The sequence below is a fragment of the Microcaecilia unicolor genome, chromosome 10 (assembly GCF_901765095.1).
Source record: "Microcaecilia unicolor chromosome 10, aMicUni1.1, whole genome shotgun sequence".
NCBI lineage: Eukaryota > Metazoa > Chordata > Amphibia > Gymnophiona > Siphonopidae > Microcaecilia > Microcaecilia unicolor.
The window spans coordinates 201,766,053-201,790,067 of NC_044040.1; positions in this window are offsets into that span (position 1 = coordinate 201,766,053).

A 24,015-nucleotide genomic window follows, 5' to 3' on the forward strand; every position below is an offset into this window, starting at 1 on the left:
ATAACAAAGATGAAGATGCAAGTGATGAATTAGACAGCACCACTTCTAATGCAGATGATAACGACAGTGGAGTAGCGAGGGCGGCTGCCACCCAGGGCGGTTCGCTGCTGCATACCCCCCCCCCAGGTGCAGCATGACACCCCCCCCCCTCGGTGCATCACCCAAGCCCCCCTCCCCTCTGCGCATCAACCCCCCCTCGGCGCATCACCCAAGCCCCCCCTCCCCCGAGTGCATTCTTGCCTGCCATGTGCATGCCGCTGGGGGGGGGTGTCGGTTTCACTGGTTCCCTGCTCCCTCTGCCCCGGAACAGGAAGTAACCTGTTACGGGGCAGAAGGAGCAGGGAACCAGCGGAGCCGACACTCCCCCAGCAGCGTGCACCCGGGGCGAACCGCCCCCACCGCCCCCCGCCCTTGCTACGCCACTGGATAACGACAATAATGATGATAAAGTACTCTTTGCTATGTGTATAGCAAAGTCAAATGTTTCAGAGATTCTCTTGATCAAAATCTGCAGACTCAGTGAGAAGACATCAGTAATACTTCAACCTGGCCTGATTTGAAGGAACTTTTTATCATAGTAACATAGTAGATGACGGCAGAAAAAGACCTGCACGGTCCATCTAGTCTGCCCACGATAAACTCATGTGTATACCTTACCTTGATTTGTACCTGTCTTTTTCAGGGCACAGACCATATAAGTCTGTGCAGCAGTATTTCCCGCCTCCCAACCACCAGTCCCGCCTCCCATCACCGGCTCCGGCACAGACCCCGTATAAGTCTGCCCTCCCCCATCCTAGCCTCTCAACCACCAACCCCTCTTCCCCCCGCCACCCAATTTCAGCTAAGCTTCTGTGGATCCATTCCTTCTGCACAGGATTCCTTTATGCCTGTCCCACGCATGCTTGAATTCCATTACCGTTTTCATCTCCACCACCTCCCGCGGGAGGGCATTCCAAGCGTTCACCACCCTCTCCGTGAAGAAATACTTCCTGACATCTTTCCTGAGTCTGCCCCCCTTCAATCTCATTTCATGTCCTCTCGTTCTACCGCCTTCCCCTCTCCGGAAAAGATTCGTTTGCGGATTAATACCTTTCAAATATTTGAACGTCTGTATCATATCACCCCTGTTCCTCCTTTCCTCCAGAGTATACATGTTCAGGTCAGCAAGTCTCTCTTCATACGTCTTGGAACGCAACTCCCATACCATCCTCGTAGCTTTTCTTTGTACCGCTTCCATTTTTTTAACATCCTTCGCAAGGTACGGCCTCCAAAACTGAACACAATACTCCAGGTGGGGCCTCACCAACGTCTTATACAGGGGCATTAAAACCTCCTTTTTTCTGCTGGTCACACCTCTCTCTATACAGCCTAGCAACCTTCTCGCTACGGCCACCGCCTTGTCGCACTGTTTCATAGCCTTTAGGTCCTCAGATACTATCACCCCAAGATCCCTCTCCCCGTCCGTGACTATCAGGCTCTCCCCACCTAACACATACGCCTCCCTTGGATTTCTACTCCCTAAGTGCATTACTTTGCATTTCTTCGCATTGAATTTTAATTGCCAAACGTTAGACCATTTTTCCAGCTTCTTCAGATCTTTTTTCATGTTTTCCACTCCCTCCGGGGTGTCCACTCTGTTGGAAATCTTGGTGTCATCCGCAAAAAGGCAAACTTTACCTTGTAACCCTTCGGCAATGTCACTCACAAATATATTGAACAGAATGGGCCCCAGCACCGATCCCTGAGGCACTCCACTACTCACCTTTCCCTCCTCCGAGCGAACTCCATTCACTACCACCCTCTGGCGTCTGCCCGTCAACCAGTTCCTAATCCAGTTCACCACTTCGGGTCCTATCTTCAGCCCTTCTAGTTTATTCAAGAGCCTCCTGTGAGGAACCGTGTCAAAAGCCTTGCTGAAATCTAAGTAGATGACGTCCATAGCACGTCCTTGATTTAATTCTCCCGTCACCCAGTCAAAGAATTCAATGAGATTCGTTTGGCACGACTTCCCTTTGGTGAAACCATGTTGTCTCGGATCTTGCAACTTATTGGCTTCCAGGAAATTCACTATCCTTTCCTTCAGCATGGCTTCCATTACTTTTCCAATAACCGAAGTGAGGCTTACCGGCCTGTAGTTTCCAGCTTCTTCCCTATCCCCACTTTTGTGAAGAGGGACCACCTCCGCCATTCTCCAATCCCTCGGAACCTCTCCTGTCTCCAAGGATTTATTAAACAAATCTTTAAGAGGACCCGCCAGAACCTCTCTGAGCTCCCTCAGTATTCTGGGGTGGATCCCGTCCGGCCCCATGGCTTTTTCCACCTTTAGCTTTCCAAGTTGTTCATATACACTCTCTTCCGTGAACGGTGCTCTATCCACTTCGTTTTCAGGTGTACTTTTGCCAGTCCCTCTCGGTCCTTCCCCAGGATTTTCTTCAGTAAAAACAGAACAAAAATATCTATTTAGCAAATTGGCTTTTTCTTCATCATTTTCTACATAGCGTTTTGCTGTATCTTTTAGTCTCACAATCCCCTTTTTAGTCTTTCTCCTTTCACTAATATACCTGAAGAAGTTTTTGTCTCCCCTCCGTACATTTCTAGCCATTTGTTCTTCCGCTTGCGCCTTCGCCAGACGTACCTCTCTCTTGGCTTCTTTCAGTTTCATCCGGTATTCCTCCCCGTGTTCCTCTACTTGAGATTTTTTGTATTTCTGGAACGCTAACTCTTTAGCCTTTATTTTCTCAGCCACTTGCTTTGAAAACCATATCGGTTTCCTTTTTCTCTTGCTTTTATTTACCCTCCTTACATAAAGGTCTGTGGCCCTGTTTATTACTTCTTTTAGCCTGGACCACTGTCCTTCCACTTCTCGTATGTCCTCCCAGCCCATCAGCTCCTTCCTCAGGTATTCTTCCATTTTGTTAAAGTCAGCTCGCTTGAAATCCAGGACTTTGAGTTTGGAGTGGCTGCCATCCACATGAGCTGTTACATCAAAACAAACCGTTTGATGGTCACTGTTTCCCAGGTGTGCAGCCACTCGGACATTTGACACACTATCCCCATTCGTGAGCACCAGATCCAACGTGGCTCCCTCCCTCGTGGGTTCGTTCACCATTTGTCTGAGCAGAGCACTTTGGAAAGCATCCACAATCTCTCTACTTCTTTCCGATTTTGCAGACGGAACCTTCCAATCTACATCCGGCAGATTAAAATCTCCCAACAGCAGCACCTCTCTTTTCTTCCCCAACTTTTGAATATCAGCGATCAGATCTTTATCTAGTTCTTCCAATTGTGTCGGGGGTCTATAGACAACACCCACGTGGACCAAGGTTCTATCCTCTCTTTTTAAGGTGATCCATATTGCTTCTTCCTTTCCCCACTTCCCTGTCATTTCAGTTGCTGCGATATCATCTCTCACATACAGAGCTACTCCTCCACCTTTACGTCCCTCTCTATCCTTCCTAAAAAGATTATAGCCTGGTATGTTTACATCCCATTCATGGGAACCATGGAGCCATGTCTCTGTGACTGCAACTATGTCCAAGTCAGTCTCCAACATCAGGGCTTGAAGGTCATGAATTTTATTGCTTAGACTGTGAGCATTTGTGGTCATTGCTTTCCAACTACATTTCCTAGTATGTGTTTTGGGTTTAGTGATTTGTGAGTGTCTTTTCTCTTTGGGTACCTTCTCCTCTTTTTGTTCCCTCTTCTTTGCTTTTTCTTTTTTTTCTGCTTCAATTTTAGTTTCAGAAACATCACAGTGCTGTAGTGGAACAAAAGAATTTTGTAGTGGCAACACTTGTGCGGGTGGATGCTTCTGTGTCACATGACGAATTCTGCCTGAGCCTACTGTGAGCCATCTGTTCCTTTGTGGTTTTATTCTCTGAGGCAGTGGTGAGAAGTTATGATTCTGCACAGTCCTATAAGTTGCTTTAATTGCATCTAATTCTTGCATTACTTTATATAGCTCTTGTTTTAAAGTGGATAGCTGAAGGCAGATAGGACAAGCTTTAAGTTTCCAGATGACTGGCCTTGAAACCAAAGCAGCACAATTTTTGCAGAGAATAAAAGTCATCCTGATTGGTTGAAATGGGTATGAACAGGTGTACTATGTTGGAGTATCCGCCTGCAAGACTGCCTGTGTATGACTGTGGAGTAAAGTTAATAAGGTTTGGTTTGTCTATAAATGAGTGGACAACCCTGGGGTGGGTGGGATTATAAGTCCCAATGGGTCAGCTTAAGTGCTGCTATCAAGGGAATTCTCTAGTTGAATGGACCAAAATGGTAGTGTCTGATCCAGCACTTTACAATTTATTATACTTTTTAAAACTGCCCTAAGATATTAATAACTTTCCTTTTAAATAAATCTAGATATTGCCAATAATTATAGCAGTGTCAGCTATGTAAAAATGCCCCTCCCCTCTATCAGAGTTTGGCAGGAACAGAAAGAAAGACAGACAGAGAGGTTTCCCAGTGCTAATTAAATTGATTAAGCAACAAGCCTTAAAAATTTTAGACAATATCAGGTAGGTTTCTCACCTAATGCCAGTCAATTTGAGAAGAGTCTGGGATTTAGGGGTCAGAATAAACCTGTCCTTTTTGTAGGAGCTTGGTTCAGTCCCAGCACCTGGAAGGTGGAAGTAAAAGTGGAATGACCTTTAGTTTGAGTCCAACCCTGCTTGCCCCCAGCTGTGGGGGTGCTTAAGTCCCAATGGGTCAGCTTAAGTGCTGCTATCAAGGGAATTCTCTAGTTGAATGGACCAAAATGGTAGTGTCTGATCCAGCACTTTACAATTTATTATACTTTTTAAAACTGCCCTAAGATATTAATAACAGACTGAATAATCCACTTTCTCCTAGCACAGTTGTTAAACACCTTTTTAGCTGTGCTAGTTTTAATAATGACTCACAAGCACACTCACAAGTGACATTTTCAAAAATGTAGTTTTACTAAAATCAAAGTGGATTGAATTGTAGGGCATTAAAGTTGTTGGGATAAAAGGTTTAGCAATAGTTGCCTTCATTGTAATTCTGGTACTTTTACTTTTTACTCAAAAAGTATCATATTAGGCAATAACTTTTTTACTTTTACTTAAGTAAAATGTTTAATGTGTTTTTCACTGTACTTTTACTTAAGTATTAAAATATATATATATTTATTTATTTATTTTTACTTTTACTTAAATACTTTGATCTAATACTTTGAACAACACTGGTTGTGATGTATATTGGTATTTGATTGACATGCAAACCTATCTCATGCATAGTCATTATGATTGTAGATATCCCGAAAACCCAACTGGCTGGGTATGTCCCGAGGACTGGGTTGAGAACAGTTGCTCTAGAGAAAGGTTCTCAGCCCAGTCCTTGTGACACACTTAGCCAGTCGGGTTTTCAGGATATCCACAATGAATATGCATAAGATAAATTTGCATACAATGGAATATATACATACATACATACATACATGTACATACACACACATATACCCTCAGAGCAGGTGTAAATTTGTCAGTGAATATTTGCTAGTTCTAAGAACATAAGAATAGCCATACTGGGTCAAACCAATGGTCCATCTAGTCCAGTATCCTGTTTCCAACAGTGGCCAATCCAGGTCACAGGTACCTGCAGAATCTCAAATAGTAGCAACATTCCACATCACAATTTTGTCATCAGGACCTGCGTCAACATGGCCACGTTTCACCACAGCTGTGTCAGGACAACGGCCCTGTTCCAAAACACCGTAATCGTCAGCGTTGCTTTCATTTTTCAAGGAATTGTTATGTAAAATAAGCAAGATATTTTGCACAACTTTTCAATAAATGAATTTGAATGATGGGACAGTGTAGCTGTGATATATGTTGAAGATTTTGAACGCTGGGATAGAGTTTACACACTGTGGGTCAATGACATCCATCATCCCTACCAGGCTACCTTCAAACTTTTCACTGGGAGGTATCCTCAAGGATGCTGGTATTTCCAAATACATTCTCCTCTTCTATTGAGAAACTAGCAAAACATGCCCGTTTCTGGAGCTTATGAAACGGGCGCTAGCAAGGTTTTCCTCCCGAACCCCCCCCCCCCCTCCCCACCTCAACGCACAAGTCCACCTTCATCTCCGTCGTGAAGCCACTGACGCGATTGCTCCGCCCTCGCTGTGTGACGCCATTACTCCGCCCTCGACGTCATCACGTTTGATGTGAGGGCGGGGCCAGGTGGCTTCACCACCACGAACTCCACGAACCTTCCAACCCGAAGGAACTGACGTCAGTGTCCTCAGAACGTTGAGGGTGAGTTTTATTATATAGGATGCCTTGTTTGTCAAGCATGTGGCTCTTCCCCACCCCCCTCCATCCACTTCCTGCTTTCTGTCACAAGCTTGACAAGAGATGCCGAGAGCAGTGAAGAAAAAAACAGAATGATGATGGGAGCTGCCCCAGAGGTCTCCAGGAACCACCTTGCATTGAAGAACACCTCCTTTCCACTTACCGACAGTACCTCTGGGAATAAATTCTGTCAATCTGATATTTATAATCACATATATAACTTGATAAATGTCCTTTTCTCAGAAGACTGTGTTTTTGGTAGTTCAAATGAAAAACTATAGGTGAGAAATGTTTAAATAAATGAATCATCTTTTTTTATATAAATTTTAAAAAGAGCAATTAGTGAGTCATTTCTCAATTTCCTCCACAATTGTGCATGATTCATATCTGAACTCATGCCAGCTACATGTCAAAAAAAAATTCTTGCCATTTTTCTTTCATTAAACTTACCCATATTAAAATGTCATTGCAGGCTTTGGTGTATGTTTGCTAGTGGTGACCATGGTGATACATTGGATGGAAACATTTAAAAGGTTCTAGTCTATATATTAAGACAAAAATATTGCTTCAACGAGGCTGGTGTACTAAAATGAACTAAACTTACATGTTTATTTTTTGTTACCAGGACTTCTATGCAAATAAGCCTGATTGCAAAATACCTAATGGAAAGCTGTGTGCAGTATTTTGTAAATACTGTGGACCACAGAAAGCAGGCTCTCAGGGAGGAAACTGGACCCTAGAAGGAAGTTTACTGCAATCTGCTTCTTGCTGGCCTCCCACTTAGTCACCTCTCCCCTCTCCAGTCGGTTCAAAACTCTGCTGCCCGTCTCGTCTTCCGCCAGGGTCGCTTTACTCATACTACCCCTCTCCTCAAGTCGCTTCACTGGCTCCCTATCCGTTTTCGCATCCTGTTCAAACTTCTTCTACTAACCTATAAATGTACTCACTCTGCTGCTCCCCAGTATCTCTCCACACTCGTCCTTCCCTACACCCCTTCCCATGCACTCCGCTCCATGGATAAATCCTTCTTATCTGTTCCCTTCTCTGCTACTGCCAACTCCAGACTTCGCTCCTTCTGTCTTGCTGCGCCCTAAGCCTGGAATAAACTTCCAGAGCCCCTACGTCTTGCCCCATCCTTGGCCACCTTTAAATCTAGACTGAAAGCCCACCTCTTTAACATTGCTTTTGACTTGTAACCACTCGCCCCACCTACCCTCCTCTCCTCTTTCCTCTACACATTAATTGATTTGATTTGCTTACTTTATTTTTTGTCTATTAGATTGTAAGCTCTTTGAGCAGGGACTGTCTTTCTTCTATGTTTGTGCAGCGCTGCGTACGCCTTGTAGCGCTATAGAAATGCTAAATAGTAGTAGTAGTAGTAGTAATGGAAAGCTGTGTGCAGTATTTTGTAAATACTGTGGACCACACAAAGCAGGCTCTCAGGGAGGGAACTGGACCCTAGAAGGAAGTTTTCTCTTAGGTAGGAGAGAAGGAAAGAGCCTGGTGTGCATAGGTCCTGGTTCTCTGAGGCAGGGGGGGAATCAGAGTTTCCCTGGGAGGGAACCACAGAGCACTACAGTCAAGAGCAGAAGGGAATTCCCCGTTAGTGGCGTGACAGGCGGGAAGGCTTGCCTATAGGCGATCCTGAGAGAGACGGAGAAGCTCTGCAGGGGTTGGAATTTTATGTTTTCATTTGTTTGCTGCATTGTGGATCTACAGACCCTGGAGCCAGGACCAGTATTGCTTCTCTGCTATTGAAGAAGCAGAAACAAGGACTTGATGTCTTTCTGTTATGCTTGTGACCCCTGAGGCAGGCAATTGCCGAAACACGGCCCTTGTTGGTTCCCTCAATAAACCAAACTCTGACGTTCTCTAGCTCTGAAGGCTCTTCATGCTCTTTTATCTGTGCTGTTTTTTTAATACTTTGGATTCCCTCTTTTCAGATCGCCTCATAAGAACCGGGGAAGCCAAGGGTTAAATCCCACTTTAAGCAAGTCACTTCACCCTCCGCCCTTCAGGTACAAAGTTCACTGCATTCCCTCTAGGGGCAGGACAAATACCTACTGTATCTGAATGTAACTTGCCTTGAACTACTGAAAAGACTTGAGCTAAATCCAAATAAATATGGACAGATTCTGGGCCTTTGTCACCATTATTTTCTCTTCTAGCAGCGAGGACAACAGTAGATCACAAAAATGATGAACAAAATGGTTGCATATAAGAAGCTTTATTGCATTAAAAGGGATACTGTGCACGGCGTAGCCATGAACTCCCTCTTAAGGATTCTCTACCACAATCAGCTAAACATGCTGTACCCAAAAGCTTGTGTGCACCCTCAAAGAAATCCTAAGAGGGAACTCATTGCTAACAGCCATTTTGTGTTAATTCTAGAGCAGTGGTTCTAAAGCCAGTCCTCGGGACACACCCAGCCAAGTTTTCAGGATGTCCACGACTATGCATGAGATTGAGTTGCATGCATTGCCTTCTTGACATGCAAACCTATCTCATGCATAGTCATTACGATTGTAGATATCCTGAAAACCCAACTGGCTGGGTATGTCCTGAGGACTGGGTTGAGAACAATTGCTCTAGAGAAAGGTTCTCAGCCCAGTCCTTGTGACACACCTAGCCAGTCGGGTTTTCAGGATATCCACAATGAATATGCATAAGATAAATTTGCATACAATGGAAGTAGTGCATGCATATTCATTGTGGATATCCTGAAAACCTGACTGGCTAGGTGTGTCCCAAGGACTAGGGTCAGAACCCCTGGTCTAGGAGAAACTGCTTCTTATCTATTCCTTGTAGTCCTTGCCCCTGACGCAGCTATCCAGGCGAAACGTGGCCATGTCACGCACAATACCCCCACTTAATGCAATAAGGCTTCTTATACACAACCAATTTGTTCATCTCTTTTGTGATCTGCTGTTTTCCTTGCTGGTTGAAGCTCTGCAGATCCCTACCTCCTGATTCTGCTGCAGCACCTTCCTTTTCCTGGTGGCTGATGCGATGACAGCTAAAACACAATTTTTATAAGGCAGTAAAAAGTCTCTTGCTTTTCAATAAAAGGAGACGGCATTATTTGGCTATGCGAAAGCTGCTATAGATTACAGTTGAATCAAAATGTCAGGCTGTAGCAAATGTCAGATCATTGCTGGTGGTACAAGAGTAGAACCCCACAAATGAAACGCTCAAAGAAATCTCTAAACGGCCGCCATGGTGGAACACTTTGATGAGACAGTGAAGTCTTTAGAAGTGAACTGTATAGCAGCAGAATCAAGCAGATTGTTTTGAAAATGTCAAGCTGAGCACGAATTGCGTCCTATTAAGTTGAAAGCTCGGCAGACAAAGCACAGAATTACTTTTTCGTAGTGTATTGACCCTTAATATCATTGTTCAATTGATGTAGCCTATTTGGGAGAACAGGCACAGTAAGAAAGAGGTTCAAATAAATCATGCTCCTTTTTTTTCCACTTAAGAATTGTGACATTTGTGTAATGTAAGAAACCAGGATAATTTTCAGAATCATTTAACCTGAGTAATGTGGCCTGTTTGAAAATTGTGAAAATGCAGTTAAGTGTAAGAGGAAGTGGCGATTAAATATAAACTATCAACAGCAAAAAGAGCCCTGGTCTAAAATGGTGCCCTCCGTGCAGAGCCAGTATCTACGGCGAGGCCCCGGGATACATGACAGACCTCATTGACCTACCAATCAGAAACACAACCGGATCAACACGAACATATCTAAACCTCCACTACGCAAGCTGCAAAGGACTCAAATACAAATCAACTTATGCATCCAGCTTTTCCTACATAAGCACACAATTATGGAACGCACTACCAAAAGCCGTGAAAACAGCGTATAACCATCTAAACTTCCGGAAATCACTAAAAACTTACCTGTTCAAAAAGGCATACCTTACTGACCCTACTTAAACACCGGAACCCAGCAACACGACGAAACCAAAGAACGTAATGGACATAACGTAACTCTTCCTCTATATGATTCCCTGTTTGTTCCACATCAACCCTATTCTACCATAACACCACTGAGTAACTGTTTATACCGGAATTGGCGAATGCCTATACGGTACTACTGTAAGCCACATTGAGCCTGCAATTAGGTAGGAAAATGTGGGATGCAAATGTAACAAATAAAATAAATAAATAAATAAATAAATAGGGATATGAAAAAGCCTCAGAATTTGAAACACTTTCTTGGGGTGGTTTTCTAAACCGATGATTGAATATTGAGCACTAAAAGCTTCGTTCTGTTCTGAATTTCCGAGGCTGTTTCCTACCCCTGTTAGAACTGTAAATATTGGATCCGCATGGAGGATATCATTTCCGAGTGGGATTCTTTCTGATGTTGACTGTTTGAAAATTGCCCTTACTCTGTCTAACTAAAAGGTTTCCATGGCATACACACTGGAGTATTGTGTTCAGTTTTGGAGGCCCTATCTTGCTAAAGATGTTAAAAGACTGGAAGCGGTGCAAAGAAAAGCTACAAAATGGTACGGGATTTGCGTTGCAAACCGTATGAGGAGTGACTTGCCGACCTAAACACGTATACCTTGAAGGAAAGGAGAAATAGGGGTGACACGACACAGATGTTGAAATATTTGAAAGGCATTAAATCAACAAACAAACCTTTTCCGGAGATGGGAAGGCGGTAGTACTAGAGGACATGAATTGAGGTTGAAGGGGGGCAGACTCAGGAGTACTGTCAGGAAGTATTTTTTCACGGAGAGGGTGGCAGATACATGGAATGTCCTCCTGCGGGAGGTGGTGGAGATAAAAATGGTAATGGAATTCAAACATGTGTGGGATAGACACAAAGGAATCCACAGAATCTTAGCGTAGATTGGGTGGCAACATAAGTAATTGAGCAAAACCAGTGCTGGGCAGACTTCTCCAGTCTTTGCCCTGAAAATCACAAGGTCAAATCAAACTGGGGTATACATATAAAGTATCACATACCATGTAAAATGAGTTTATCTTGTTGGAGAGACTGGATGGACCGAACAGGTCTTTATCTGCCGTCATTTACTATGTTACTCTTTGGGGTTCTACATGGAATGTTGCTACTAATTGGGATTCCGGAATGTTGTAACTCTTTAGGATTCCAGAATCTTCAGAACGTTTAGTACAAGAAGAGTGCTGGGCAGACTTCTACTTATCTGCTGTCATTTACTATGTTACTCTTTGGGGTTCTACATGGAATGTTGCTACTAATTGGGATTCCAGAATCTTGTAACTCTTTAGGATTCTAGAATCTTCAGAACTTTTAGTACAAGAACAGTGCTGGGCAGACTTCTACGGTCTGTGCCCTGAGAAAGGCAATGACAAATCAAACTCAGGTATAAAGTATCACATACCATGTAAAATGAGTTTATCTTGTTGGGCAGACTGGATAGACCGTACAGGTCTTTATCTGCTGTCATTTACTATGTTACTATGCAAATGTTATATACTTGGTTGGTAAGATGGCAAATTGCTGACTTCCCTGTTTGCTATAGCAATGACTCATCCCAGAGCTCCCTTTATAGAACAATATTGAGCACTGATTTTTATCAGTACCTAATTTTCAGTCCCATTTCTAGACTTTCCCCCTCAGTGTACATTCTTAGGTGCCTAACATGTGACGTCCAGTCATAGAATCGCCATCATATTCCCCATTTCTCTTGTTATGGTCCGGATGGTGAGCCCTTGATCTGTAGCTCAGAGAGCTGTGGGTAGACAAGTCTCCAGCAAAGCAGGGGAGAGAGACAAAAGCAAGGCTCGATACCCCAGAGAGGTAGTGCAGCAAGGTAGAGATTAAAAGGGAGTGCAGAAGAAACAAGGTACTGGACCAGGGTAAGTAGGGACAAAGCAGCACCTCAGAGTTTTAGCCACTTGTCCATGCACAACACTAAAAAGCACCTCAGGAATTCACTCAAACACCGAAGCGTACAGGAACCCGCTCACACAAGATGCTGAAGGCATCTCAAGAAGCCAGAGAAGGAAAGGAAACCACTACAGGTGGCCAACGACGCAGAAGCCCCAAAGCCTCAGAACAGGAGCATTAAATACCCAGCCAGGGGCGTCAGCACAGCGTCCTGATGTGGCGTGGGAGTGCGCCCATGCAGGGCCTGCAGGACTTCCAGGAGCATCGGGAAGCATACCTACCAGCGCTCAGCGCTATCAGACGGCACCGGCCCGGAGTCACAGTAGGACAAACGTGTATGGGGAAACATTTCATATTGACTTTTACACCTAGACAATGGCGTATACACTTAAAAAAAAAAACAAGCAAGCAAAAACAAGAAATCTAAGCAAAGAAACTGTTGAAAAAGATTGTGTTTTATATACCCTAGACAGTTTCCAACTTTGAAATTATATTTGCTACTCTACCTTTGGCCCAAATGGAATATTGAGAGAGAACTGTTGTCATTCAAAGAGATATTAAGCAGCTGTGATAATGAGACAGGCACCAAACCATTGCTTCATCTGTGACATTTATCACGAAGTAACAACATTCAGTATCTTGACGATACCCTATGCTGTGCAACACAGTGAATGCAATATTCAGATAACAAGACAGTACCTGTCACCATGCCGTACAATCCCATCTGACATTAAGTATGGAATAACATGTGCAGTACCAATAGACGGGAAAACAGATGAGGCAGAGATGATCAAAACTCTTGCCTGGATTAAAAAGAAACTTGTAATTTTAAAGCCTGTGAACAGTTATTATAAAGAAGGTATTCATTATGCTTGTTCTTAATGCATACAAGAATCGCTTAGGCTGTGGCATAAGACTTGTTTTTCTGAATCTCTGTGGAGGTGTTCAATTTCACTGAAAGCATCTCTGAGGGAGAAAGGAAATCTGACAGAGAGACCATCAAATAGGGCAAAAGTAGAACATTTTTCCTACAACCTGACTAAAACAGACATTTACATTTTTTTACATAATGCAAGAAGAAGAAACTTCAAAAAGATGTAGTAAAAATGTAGTAAAAGCAGTTAGCTTGGCGGGGTTTAAAAAAGGTTTGGATGGCTTCCTAAAGGAAAAGTCCGTAGGCCATTATTAAATTGACTTGGGGAAAATCCACTGCTTATTTCTGGGATAAGCAGCATAAAATGTATAGTACTTTTTGGGGATCTTGCCAGGTACTTGTAACCTGGATTGGTCACTGTTGGAAACAGGATACTGGGCTTGATGGACCTTTGGTCTGTCCCAGTGTGGCAATATTTATGTACTTAACCCTCCATTGCCTAAGTTACAAACTTAGGGGCCTTTTACTAAGCTGCATTTGGTGCTAACGCACTCCTAATGCAGCAAAAAAAAAACGGACTACCGCGGAATGTGTTACAGCACCACACGGAAGTTTCTGAATGTGTGTGCACTAAGCACATGCTAAATAATTTTTGATATTTTTTAAGGTGAAGTGTCAGGGGCAGAAAATGGGCATTGCTGCACTAATCTTCATTACAGTATGCTAACTGGTTCTCGCAAGATAACAGAGGAGCCCGTAGCCCCTACAAAACAGGTGGTGACGTGCCCCAGTGACCATTTTTGTAAAAGGCAAAATTAGCACCTGGCCGTTAACAGGGCCGGCTCAAGGGATTATGCTGCCCTGAGCCAACGTTTGGTTTGGCGCCTTCCCATTTGCATGCTGTCCATTGGCACACCCCCACGCCCACCCCACTCCTCAGGGCATCCTTCCCTCAGCACACCTTGAAAGGCAGTTTCCCCTTCCTGAATACCAGCAGTGTTTCATCTAACACCATCCGCAAGGACCCCTGCATCTTCCTTCTGCCGCACCCCAATGGAAACTGGAAGTTATGTCAAAGGAAGTGCCGGAGTGTAGCAGAAGGAAGATGCGGGTTGCGTTGGGTGAAACGCTGTCTGTGTTTGGGAGAGAGAAACTGCCTTTAAATGTATTTAAGGGAAGGTGGCCTGAGACAGAAAGAGGAAGGGGGTTGCCAGCTGTTCTTTTTTCCCTACACACGCAACGCCACCAAATAAGCTCTGGGCAGCTTAAGCTATAGGGCCAGTGACATCACAGGCTCAGGTGCTTGGCACTCTTTATCTCCGGTGCTCTGGGCCAGAGCTTCACCTGGTCCATAGGTTAAGCCAGCCCTGGCCATTAATGAAAAATTTAGAAAATTGGGGGGAGGGTTATGGCCGTGGTAAAAATGGCCTCAGAGAACCAGGCAGACTCTTAGTAAAAGGGTCCCTTAGAACATCTCCATGTTACCTATAATCAGAACTGTCTTTTTCCTATACCTGCTTGTTTAAATTTCTATTATGTTAATCATGGTCTTTATGTAGCACTAATTGTCATCTACCTATCTATTATATACCAATTATGACACATTGAGGGGCATAATCGAACGAAAACGTCTATCTCCATGGGCGTTTATCTCCGAGAACGGGTCCGTGAAGGGGCGGACCGAACCGTATTTTCGAAAAACATGGACGTTTATCTTTTTTTGAGCTGGGCGTTTTTGTTTTTCAGCGATAATGGAAACCAAAAGCGCCCAGCTCAAAAACGAATAACTCCAAGACATTTATTCGTGGGAGGGGCCAGGATTCGTAGTGCACTATTCCCCCTCACATGCCAGGACACCAACCGGGCACCCTAGGGGGCACTTTTACAAAAAAAAAAAAAAAGGTAAAACAGCTCCCAGGTGCATAGCACCCTTCCCTTGGGTGTTGAGCCCCCCAAACCCCCCTCAAAACCTACTGCCCACAAGTCTACACCATTACTATAGCCCTAAGGGGTGAAGGGGGGCACCTACATGTGGGTACAGTGGGTTTGGGGGGCGGTTTGGAGGGCTCCCATTTACCAGCACAAGTGTAACAGGTGGGGGGGATGGGCCTGGGTCCACCTACCTGAAGTCCACTGCACCCCCTAATAACTGCTCTAGTGACCTGCATACTGCTGCCAGGGAGGTGGGTATGACATTTGAGGGTGAAAATAAAAAGTTGTGAAACGGCATATTTGTGGTGGGAGGGTGTTTGTGACCACTGGGGGAGTCAGGGGAGGTCATCCCCGATTCCCTCCAGTGGTCATCTGGTCATTTAGGGCACTTTTTGGGTCCTTATTTGTGGAAAAACAGGGTCCAGGAAAAGTGCCCTAAATTCTCGCTAAAAACGCATATTTTTTTTCCATTATCGGCAAAAAGGCGCCCATCTCTGATCGGCCGATAACCACGCCCCAGTTCCGCCTTCACCACGCCTTCGACACGCCCCCATCAACTTTGTCCGCATCCGCGACGGAGTGCAGTTGAAAACGTCCAAATTCGGCTTTCGATTATACTGCTTTATTCGTTTTTGTGAGATTTATTTATTTATTTTATTTATTTATTTATTTAGTTGTTGCTTATATCCCACATTTTCCCACTCATGCAGGCGCAATGTGGCTTACAGAGAATTAAATAAGAGTACAACCTTAAAAGCTTAGGCAAGCATAAGAGAAGCAAATAGGAGGGGAGAAACTAACAGCGAGAACTAGGCAGGGTAAGGGACTAGGGATGCATCAATCAACATGGTCAGTTGAGGGGTAAGTCTTAGCAAAGAGGAATGTCTTTAACAACTTCTTAAAAAGGGCATGGTCCACTTGAGCTTTAAGGTGACGAGGTAATGTGTTCCAGTGTTTGGGACTCCAATAACGGAAGGACGAGGCGAAGATTTTCTTGTACTTGACTCCCTTACAGTTCGGAAAGTGGAGGTGGAGATAGGACCTAGCAGTAGGGTTGGCATTTCTAGGCGGAAGGTCGATCAAGGGGAGCATGTAATCCGGGGCAGTCCCATAGATGATTTTATGTCACAATTTGGGTCACAATATAGGCGTTTTTCTATTTCGATTATAAGCAGGATTGTAAGCCACATTGAGCCTGCAAAAAGGTGGAAAAATGTGGGACACAAATGCAATCAATAAAAAAAGAAAGAAAGAAAAACATAAGCCTTCTGGGGACAGGAAAGTACCTGGCATACCTGGGTTTAGCTCACCTTGAACTACTTCCCAAAAGCTATGAGCTAAAATCCACATTTAATTTTAATATTTATTTTTATGAATGAATGGCACTAAGGGCAGTGGCGTAGCCAGAGGTGGGCCTTTAGAGCTCAGGCCCACCCAACAGTAGCACACGTTTAGCAGTAGCTGGTGGGGATCCCAAGCTCCGCCAGTTGAAAACTTCCCCCTGATGGTAATGAAAACGCTACTCTCCATGATACCGGCACCTGCGCATGCTCAGTTTTCAGCGTATGCCTGCGGCAGACTGCCAAGGTGGAAAGAAGCGTTTTCCCACCAGCTGAGATATTTGTTTGGTGGTGGGGGGAGAGAACACTTGGTGCCCACCCACTTCTTGCCTAGGCCCACCCAAAATCTGTTGTCTAGCTACGCCCCTGGCTAAGGGGATTCTTGTAAAATAGTTTTTTTTTTTTTCAAAACCATATGGAGCAGAGCTGGTAAAAACTCTTGATCAGAAACTGGTTGATTCTCATTGCACAAAGACACATATTTGTATTCAGCTTTAGCTGGGGTCTCCTTAAAAACAGTTATTAGCAAACTGATCAGCTGTTCTTATACTCTTTTACATTAATGATCAGATGCAGAAGTCAAGTTTTGCAATGCTATTTTCTCAGTGTCTATCATTAGTGTTTGGTTCTTGCCAGTGATGTTATTTTTCTAGCATAAAAGATACCGATATTCAGTGTATTTTTTCTATCAAAAAAAGGTGCCGGTACTCAAAAGGCGGGCCACCTTTCAGAGGTGGGGTGATCACCAGGGGAGTAGCCAGACACCCAAGTTTGGGTGGGCCTGGACCCAAGGTGGGTGGGCAGAACTCCGCCTTGTCCTACAAGTGATTTGGTTTCTCCCTCTCTCGCCTGCATGCCATGTGGTCTTTCAAACATCCCCTCTCCCCCGTATACCTTTTAAATACCAGATTTTCACCGGCAGCAAACAGTTGTTGGGAGTTTTTGGCTGGTGGGGCTTGGGGTCCCTGCCAGCCACATTATAGGTGTGCTGCTACTTGATGGGCCTGAACCTAAAGTGGGTGGGCCTGGGCCCACCCCAGCCTACCCTTGGCTATGCCACTGGTGATCACTGAGGGACCCACCCCATGATAGCCAGATCCCCTGCAACCAGTCACAGAATCTATGACACTGCAGCATTGTTGTGCAGAGCCTGAGCTCTTTCATTAAAACTTGGTTATCAATAGAAATCAAGCAAAATAAAACATGGAAAAGAAAATAAGATGATACCTTTTTTATTGGACATAACTTAATACATTTCTTGATTAGCTTTCGAAGGTTGCCCTTCTTCCTCAGATCGGAAATAAGCAAATGTGCTAGCTGACAGTGTATATAAGTGAAAACATTCAAGCATTACTATGACAGTAAAATAGATACTATTGGAGATTCTACATGGAATGTTGCTACTATTGGAGATTCTACATGGAATGTTGCTATTCCACTAGCAACATTCCATGTAGAAGGCTGCGCAGGCTTCTGTTTCTGTGAGTCTGACGTCCTGCACGTACGTGCAGGACGTCAGACTCACAGAAGCAGAAGCCTGCGCGGCCACATTGGTGATCTACAAGGGCCGACTTCTACATGGAATGTTGCTAGTGGAATAGCAACATTCCATGTAGAATCTATAGAAATCAAACAAAATAAAACATGGAAAAGAAAATAAGATGATACCTTTTTTATTGGACATAACTTAATACATTTCTTGATTAGCTTTCGAAGGTTGCCCTTCTTCGTCAGATCGGAAATAAGCAAATGTGCTAGCTGACAGTGTATATAAGTGAAAACATTCAAGCATTACTATGACAGTAAAATAGATACCATTGGAGATTCTACATGGAATGTTGCTATTCCACTAGCAACATTCCATGTAGAAGGCTGCGCAGGCTTCTGTTTCTGTGAGTCTGACGTCCTGCACGTACGTGCAGGACGTCAGACTCACAGAAGCAGAAGCCTGCGCGGCCACATTGCTGATCCGCAAGGGCCGACTTCTACATAGAATGTTGCTAGTGGAATAGCAACATTCCATGTAGAATCTATAGAAATCAAACAAAATAAAACATGGAAAAGAAAATAAGATGATACCTTTTTTATTGGACATAACTTAATACATTTCTTGATTAGCTTTCGAAGGTTGCCCTTCTTCGTCAGATCGGAAATAAGCAAATGTGCTAGCTGACAGTGTATATAAGTGAAAACATTCAAGCATTACTATGACAGTCTGACAGGGTGGGAGGATGGGGGTGGGTAGGAGGTATGCATGGGGACATCAAAGCATATCATTGATATTCTAACAGGATGGGTGTGGATAGGTGAGGGGTGGGGTGATCAACAGAGACATACAGCTTTATGGTTTATAATGGGCAAGGAACCCCAGATCCTTGTTAAGTCCTTTCTGTTGGGTGTTAAAATATTCAATCATTCTGACTTCAAATGTCTTACGTTCTTGTATGGCTACCACACTCCTCTAATTAAAACTTGGGAACCATTGGTCAATTTTAGAAGAAAAATGGGAAAGGTGCCGGTACTCAGTACCCCCAAGTACCCCCTCAAAAAAAGCCCTGCCGATACTTACAGGCAGGACCATCCTTAAGGGATGGAGTGAACTCTGAGGGACCTACCCTCTGCAACCAGTCACAGAGTCTATGAAAACACAGCATTGCAAATATCACACCTGGACTTGTTTTCAGACCATTTTTGCTACCAATTTCCATCAATATCATCTTACTTGGGCATATTTTTCCAGTAAACTGTTTTAGTTTCTCAGCCACTCGGTTTACACATGTGAGCTTTTATTGTGAGCAACTTGCTACCTATGCCAGGTATGAACAAGTTAAGACAGATATCTAAAAAAGTAGTTGGTTAGTGTCAGTTTTCACCTTGCTCGAAATGGCCCTTGAGAAAAAAACAAAGCCCCTTTACCTTTCATACATACGGGGTAATTCCATAACTGTGTGACTAAATGTAAGTATCTAGAGAGTATCTGATAGGAGTATGAGTATAAACGTTTATAAAAAGTACTCCAGAGCGGAATTAGAAAAGGTTCAAAGAAGAGCGACCAAAATGATAAAGGGGATGGAATTCCTCCCCTATGAGGAAAGGCTAAAACAGTTAGGATCCTTCAGCTTGGAAAAGAGACAGATGAGGGGAGATATGATTGAGGTCAACAAAATCCTGAGTGGTGTAGAATGAGTAAAAGTTAATCGATTTTGTATTCGTTCCAAAAGTACAAAGACTTGGGGTCATTTGAGGAAGTTACATGGAAATACTTTTAAAACCAATAGGAAGAAATATTTTTTCACTCAACAAATAGTTAAGTTCTGGAATTCTTTGCTGGAGGATGTGGTAACAGCGGTTAGCGTATCTGGGTTTAAAAAAAGGTTTGGACAAGTTCCTGGAGGAAAAGTCCATAGTCTGCTATTGAGAAAGACATGGGGGTAAAGCAACTGCTTGCCCTGCGACTGGTAGCATGGAGTGTTGCCACAAATTGTATTTCTGCCAGGTACTTGTGACCTGGCTTGGCCACTGTTGGAAACAGGATACTGGGCTAGATGGACCTTTGGTCTGATCCAGTGTAGCTACTCTTATGTTCTCAACTCATTCCTTGAGGCACACCTAGTCCAATCAGGTTTTCAGGATATCTGTAATGAATATGAGTCAGATAGATTTACATATCATGGAAGCAGTGCATGCAAATCTCTCTCATGCATATTCACTGTGGATATCCTGAAAACCTGATGGTGTGCTTCAAGGACTGGGTTGAGAAGCACTGGTCTAGATATTACCTGTACTAATCACCTTCCACACAGCTATGAAAGTTTGGTTCTTCATTTCAGCCATGGTTTCTGCAACTATTCTGAGGTCATTTTATAAAGACAGAAAAGCTTGTGTGTGATTTTGTAAAATAGGTTACAAATACATGCTTTTCTTGCCCTGTCAACATAGGTGTCCTGGTATAAAATTACCTAAATGGATACTAGAGGCGACAGGAGATAAAGCGACTTGTCCAAAGTCACATTACTACTACTACTACTTAGCATTTCTATAGCGCTGCCAGGGTTACGCAGCGCTGTACAAGTTTAAACATGGGGAAGGACAGTCCCTGCTCAAGAGAGCTTACAATCTAAAGGTAAAAACTATGTAGTCAGTGTAGGTATCAGGAATGGGAAGGTGGTTAGGCACCAAAAGCAAGGGAGAAGAGATGGGCCTTGAGTAAGGACTTGAAAATGGGCAGGGAGGGAGCATGGCGTATGGGCTCAGGAAATCTGTTCCAGGCATAAGGTGATGCGAGGCAGAAGGGGCGGAGTCTGGAGTTAGCGGTGGTGGAGAAGGGTACAGAAAGGAGTGATTTGTCCTGAGAGCGGAGGTTACGGGTGGGAACATATGGGGAGAGGAGGGTAGAGAGGTAATGGGGGGCTGCAGATTGAAGCTTGTCACATGAAGCTTGAGCTAAGATTTGTGAGTTATGCTTTTACAAGAAAGTTTACTGCACCTCACCAGTTAACATAGTAGATGATGGCAGATAAAGACTAAAATAGACCATTCACTCAGCCTAGTAAAGATGACTCAGAATTGCGAGTGCCACATCATTCATTCAAATTCTGCATTCATACCACTAAGAGCCATGCAGTTTGACATCAAAATTGAATCATGTAATATGCCGTCACGATCAGCTCCCCTCCAATTAAACCCCCTTGATCAATAACTCTTCAGCATAAATGTCAGAAATGATGATGTTTCTGAACACAATGCTGCACACCAAGGGTGCAGCTAAATTCATGAATGATGTTCAGTGAATCTGGTCTTACATACGGTCCACATACAATAATGAAATAATGATTACTGATGTACATAAACAATGTATATTGAATTGCATGTTGAAGAGCAAGGGTTTTCAATCCAGTCCTCGGTATACACCTAGAGTCTAACCACTGAGGTTTTCAGGGTGCCCATGAATATGCATGAGAAAAATTAGCATGCACTGCCTCCATTGTATGGAAATGTATCTCATGCATATTCATTGTCGGTATCCTGAAAATCTGACTGGCTAGGTGTATCCTGAGGACTGGTTTGAGAACCCCTGTTGTAGAGCAAGGATTCTCAGTAGTATCGATTTTATCACGGCTTAGGAACGCCTTACGCTAATATAGAAATCGGCACCTAAAATGAAGACCAGTTTATAAAATTGCCACCACAGACTGGTATTTCAAAAATATAAAATATTCTAAACTTTCCGATATAGAAGTGGCTTCAATTAAATCTGAACCAATTCACCCATCACTAATTAAGAGTTTCTTCTTATTTGGGGCGTTAGGTTGCTGTCCTTCACTCTACAATTACTATGACTGTACTTTTTATGGGTGCAGTGAGCCGGAACTGCCGAGATAATGAGTTATTATAAGAAAAACTTTAGCTTTGAAATTTGTATGATAAATTTGAACTCAATTAAATGAAAAATACTCCATTAGATAAAGTGCAACGATAATTGCAGAGAAAGCTAATTGTAATAATGTCATGAAACGACACCTAGCACATTTCCTGCTGTAGCTGTTTATACAAATGATTCCCTGAGTCATTTTGTTATGCTCCTATTTGACCATTTTCAAATTCAGACTAAAAACTCTCCTTTTTGAGATTGCTTTTACATCTCTCCATTTCTCTGTAATACATTCTCCTAGAAACCTTTAATGAGATCCTATGCTCTGTGGAACAGGAACTGTCTTATAGTCATCTGTACAATGCTACATATGCCTGGTAATGCTTTAGAAATTGTAAGTAGAAAATAAGAAAGAGTAATTATATGACATTTTCCAATCTTAGGGGGGGGGGTTATTAGATAATAGTCATTAGGTTTGATGAGTCTAGGAAGCTCTCTGTAATACCTTGAATTTTGGCACCTGGCAGACAGAACACCTCATGGGACATCATGTCTGGTCTACAAATGATGCCATTGTACCCCTCAGGAAGAAATTGCCAACCACCACTACCTCTCACCTCCTAGTAGCCACTGATCCATCAACTTTGGGGATTTCAAGCTTCGGTTCCTCCTCTCCCTGGGATGCTTTCACCTCCTCCAATTCCAGGGCTACATACCGATTCTTCAGTTCAAGGGCAGGTACAATCATGGTATCGATCCTGCATGGTCTTGTGATCGGAGGAAATACTTCTTCAAGGAAAGGTTGATGAATTCATGAAACGGCCTCCCAGTAGAGATGAAAATTGTATCTGAAATCAAGAACTTAGGACAAGTAAATAGGATCTCTAAGGGAATGATAGGGAGAGTAGATGGCATGGATGAGCATATTGGATAGGTCTGTGCTGGGACCGCTGCTTTTTAACATATTTTAAAATGACCTAGAGATGGGAGTAACTAGTGAGGTAATTAAATTCGCAGATGACACAAAGTTATTCAGGGTCGTCAAGTCGCAGGAGGAGTGTGAAAGATTACAGGAGGACCTCGCGAGACTGGGGGATTGGGCGTCCAAATGGCAGATGTTCAATGTTGACAAAGTGCAAAGTGATGCATGTGGGTAAGAGGAACCCAAATTACAGCATGTCATGCAAGGTTCCGCGTTAGGAGTCACAGAACTAGAAAGGGATCTGGGAGTCATCGTTGATAAGATGTTGAAAACTTCCGCTCAGTGTGCTGCGGCGGCTAAGAAAGCGCATAGAATGTTGAGTATTATTAGGAAAGGGATGGAAAACACACAAGAGGATGTTATAATGCCATTGTATTGCTCCATGGTGCGACCGCACCTCGAATATTGTGTCCAATTCTGGTCGCCGCATCTCAAAAAAGATATAAAGGAATTGGAGAAGGTGCAGAGAAGGGCAACAAAAATGATAAAAGGGATGGAACGACTTCCCTATGAGGAAAGTCTAAGATGGTTAGGGCTCTTCAGCTTGGAGAAAAGGCGGCTGAGGGGTGATATGATAGAAGTCTACGAGATAATGAGCGGAGTAGAGCGGACAGATGTGAAGCGTTTGTTTACACTTTCAAACAATAATAGAACCAGGGGACACAAGATGAAGCTAGAATATGGTAGATTTAAAACAAATAGGAGAACGTTTTTCTTTACTCAGCATGTAGTTGGACTCTGGAACTCGTTGCCGGAGAACGTAGTGACAGCAGCTGGTCTTACGGAGTTTAAGGGGGATTTGGACAGATTCATGAAGGAAAAATCCATTGAACATTATTTTAAAAAGGGGGGGGGGGGGGGTTGCCGGGTTCTTGAAGCCTGGATTGGCCGCTGTCGGAGACAGGATGCTGGGCTTGATGGACCCTTGGTCTTTTCCCAGTATGGCGGTGCTTATGTACATAGAGTCTTTATCTGCTTCATTCTTTTATGTTTCTGTGTTATCAAAACAGTCTAGTGTTAAGACCCCAAGATGGGTTATTTTACCACAGGGTTTCATTTTATGTGATGAGTCCCTGCACTAAAAGAGCACAACTTGTCATAAAATAACCTTTCTTAAATGGTTTCCTACATTGATAACTTCCCCCTCCCCCTCACTAAATGTTTCATTTTCAGAATTTCTGCATATATATTATGAGGGAGTCAAGGAAAAGACCCTTAAGGAAGAAGGAAGCAACGTGAGAGGTGGGGTTTTCAGATTTTTAAGCCTCGGGCTGTCCATCAAAGGATGGTGTGGGCTCTGGAGAGGCCG